The 4,049-nt window shown below is 34.8% G+C and overlaps 1 non-coding gene across 1 annotated transcript; it reads right to left on the bottom strand.

Moving 5' to 3' along the window:
- Positions 1-2,455: 2,455 nt before the first annotated feature.
- Positions 2,456-2,562, bottom strand: LOC136228167 (small nucleolar RNA R71). Its single transcript, XR_010688501.1, has one exon. It is a non-coding gene; the product is annotated as a small nucleolar RNA R71 (small nucleolar RNA).
- Positions 2,563-4,049: the final 1,487 nt, after the last annotated feature.

Raw genomic sequence — 4,049 nt, 5'->3', positions numbered from 1 at the left:
AAGACACTGGTGCGCCTTTCCCCGCCTCGTCTCGTCGAGACAAGGAGTGTCTCGATGAGACAGGTCCTAATTGGGGCGATTTTTCTCCGGCTTTTATCTGTTTAGGTCCATGTGCTTTTGAAAGATGCTCTAATGGTGCCTGATGAATCCCAAAAGTGCTCCGACGGTCCCTGAATAGTTCGGAAATGCTCCAAAATGCTTGGATTTAGTTCGAAAATGCTCGAATAGTCCCTAGAAATCCCTGAAAACACCGAAAATGCCATAAATAAAGGAAAATACACAATTTAACTAAAAACTATCAAATTAACATCTAAATTAACTAAAGACTAAACTAAAACAATATAAATAAATCCTAAAAATACTATAAAATAGGGAGCCATCAGAGAACGCTTATTGTTAAGCTCAAAATATACCTAAAATATCATTAATATTTACATCAGTTTTGCTATAAAATTGTGATGTTTATATCTATTTAGAGTACTTTTACGTCCGAATATGTTTCTTTCATTCAAGGTACCTAAATATTTGGTAAAATCCAAATAGGAACGAAAAGAGGTCAAAAACGAAGGAAAACCCCTAAGTTACGAGCAAAAGACGAAGAAAATCAATGCACCGAAACAAAGATGACGGAACGACGTCGGAGTCTGGAAAAAACTCCCGAGTCGCGACCGAGATTCCCTAATCTCGATCGCGACACGCTGATTTCAGCGACTCCTCCTTGTGTTTCGAAGACCAAAATTTTACTCCCTAATCTCGGTAGAGATTTTCCCATCTCGGTAACATCAGAGATTCCTGCAGCACATCTTTCACATGTTGAAATTCAAAGATACGCGTCCGTTCGGGTGGATAGAAATGTCTATTCGCAGCGGATACGACCCCTAAACATGACTCTTCAACATCTATAAATAGAGAGTTGATTTCAGAGTTGTAGAGAGTTAGATTTTTATGCAGAAATTCTGAGTCAGAAATGATTCTGAGTTAGAGTTCGATTTTGTAAAAACAATTTGATGTGCACAAATTGTTCTTAGATTAATTACAAACACAGTAGCAATGAGATTTAGATTAAGATATGTTCAAGACTAGTTTACATTTTGATAGTAGAAGAGCCATCTCTATTCCGAAGATTCAGCGAGAAGATTAAGTAGTGGATTCGACCCCGGAGCCTGACAAACTCTAACGAGGTTTGAGGAAAGGATTGACGACCCGGAACTCCAATGTCGTTTTGAATGCTTCCATGCTTTTTGTTCTCTGTAAACTTGTATCAATTCACACTTCATCTAATAAAAGTTCATGCAATTCAACATATTTTTATGTAGTTACTTTGGTAAATGATCCGAAGTAAAGTTCTGGTGTTTTCATTAAAACGTAGTTAAATTCAAAATCTTTACAAGGAAACTTTGTTGAACACTTGGGCAAATTAATTCTTACGGACGATATCATCGTTAGGTCGGCTTATCGGAAATAAGTGTAAATTTGGTCAAGGTAGAAATCTACTCAGAGCCAGGGGGATTATCTACGGTTCAAAGCCTTTTAATTGAAGGAATTTACGTTTATTACACATTTATAATTTTTACAAAGTTTAAAGTTGTTTTCTTTGCTTAATGCAAACGAGTACAATTATTCTCTTGTTTAAACACTAAATGTTTCTATTTTTTAATTTAAACTCAAAACAGAATTGATTTCTAACATTCTACATATATTCTAATCTGATTCTTATTAAATCAATCTCAAAACCAAATTCAATTAACGATTTTCTATTTTATAAACCTTAAGTCGTATTTAAACTATATCAAAATAAGTTTTTGTGAAAAAACGTTCCCTGTGGGATCGATATCTTTTTATTACTACAAGCGAAACCGTGCACTTGCGGAAATCGCTTAACAAGTTTTTGGCGCCGTTGCCGGGGAACGCTAAAATTTTTTACAAAAATTTAGATTTTTCGTGTTTTATTTCAAATCTAGGTTTATACATACTTATTTTAACTTTTATATTTTATTTATTTCAATTTACTTATATATTTATTTTTCAATTCTGTTTTGAAGGTAGTTTTGGTTCTTGCAAAAATTTCAAGTTCATACGCAGTTCTTGAAGTTCGGGCATTCCACCAGACCCATTAGATCCAGAAATTGAAAAGACAATTAAAAAGAAAAAGAAAAACGAGAAACAAAAGGATAACCAAAATTCCGAGCCAGAAAATATGGCAGATCCACCAAACCAATTTGAAATTAAGCCAGCTTTGCTTAATATGTTGCAAAACAATGTAACGTTTTATGGGCTACCTAACGAAAACCCTAACACCCATTTGACAAATTTCTTAGAAATTTGCGACACTTCCAAAATAACCGATGTGACTGCCGAAGCAATTAAACTTCGACTCTTTCCTTTCCCTTTGAATGATAGAGCCAATTAGCCCAAACATTTTTTATCAAAGTATTTCCCTTTAGCAAAAACAGCAAGAGTCATAAAAGAGTTGACATCTTTTTCTCAAAATGATAATGAAACTCTTTATGGGGCTTGGGAACGTTTTAAGGAACTTCAACGTTTATGCCCACACCACCAATTACCCGATGCACTTTTAATGCAAACATTTTATAATGGGATTAATCCTACAACTAGAGGTTCATTAGATGTTATGTCGGGAGGGTTATTTATGAAGAAGACATCCGCCCAAGCAAGAGAACTTTTGGAGGAAATGGCAATCAACAGCAGTATGTGGCCCGCAGAACATGGACACATACTATTGGCGAAACCATCATCCAAACATCATCAGTTAAAGGTATAGTGAATCTCTATCCAGTCGCGATGTTACAAGCCTAATTTTCTGCCTTATCGCACAAAATTGATAGGTTTATGGCACCGTGTGATATCAATGGTAATCCAATCCCAACGGATGTGGATTACAAAGGTATGAGCAAGATTGAACAGGTAAATTTTGTCCAAGGGCAAAACCAAACTAATAATCCTTATTCTAGTACTTATAATTTTGGATGGAGGAATCATTCTAACTTTAACTGGAAAGATAATAATAATGATAATACCAATGCTAATCAAAATCGTACCAATAATTATCAAAATCAGTCAAGAGATACGATTAGCACTCTATCTTTTAAAATCGACAAATTTATAGACGTTATCATTGGAAAAGTAAGTAACCACGATGATGGGTTTAAACGTATCGAGAATAAATTCGATCAACTTATTAAAAACCACTTGTCTAGCATCCATAATTTGGAGGTTCAAATTGGACAAATTGCTAAATCAATTCCATCCCGAAAAGAGGGAAGTCTTCCCAGCCATACGGAAGAAAATCCGAAAGAGCATGTAAAGGCTATCATCACTCTTCGTTCAGGGAAAAATTACTTAGGATCGGAAATGCCCGGAGATTCTACTTTACAGGGAACTGATTTACCAACGAAATCCAAAGAAGATACATTAAACACAAAAAGTTCACCTATTGACAAGTACAAAAACTTTTGTACCCAAACCACCTTTTCCACACAAAGTCCAAAACAAGGACTATGACAAACAACTTTTAACGTTTTTGGAAAAAATTAAAAATTTGCATATTAATTTGACTTTTATGGATGCGATAACGCAAATTCCTAACTATGGTAAGTTTTTAAAAGATTTGATTTCAAAGAAAATCAGTTGGGAAGGAATTTCATCCATATCGTTAACAGAGGACTGTAGTTCAATAGTGTCAAGTAATTTGCCCACTAAACTCAAAGATCCTGGATGTTTCACCATCCCGTGTAAGTTGGGAGATATTGAATTCCCAAGTTGTCTTTGTGATTTAGGAGCAAGCATCAACTGAATGTCGTTGTCTATTTTTAACAAATTAGGTTTAGAAGAAGATATCAAGCGTACCAACATGGTTTTGCAATTAGCGGATCAAACCACTAAGAAACCATATGGTATAATTGAGGATGTTTTAGTTAAAGTCGATAAGTTTATTTTTCCTACCGATTTCGTTATATTAGACTTTGCATATGACGTTAATTGTCCACTAATTTTTGGTAGACCGTTTATGAATACGGGATGTGCATTAG

This window comes from Euphorbia lathyris, chromosome 4, assembly GCF_963576675.1.
Source record: "Euphorbia lathyris chromosome 4, ddEupLath1.1, whole genome shotgun sequence".
In the NCBI taxonomy this organism is placed as follows: domain Eukaryota; kingdom Viridiplantae; phylum Streptophyta; class Magnoliopsida; order Malpighiales; family Euphorbiaceae; genus Euphorbia; species Euphorbia lathyris.
Note: the sequence above shows the minus strand (reverse complement) of the source record. Positions and strands in the feature narration are given on the sequence as shown.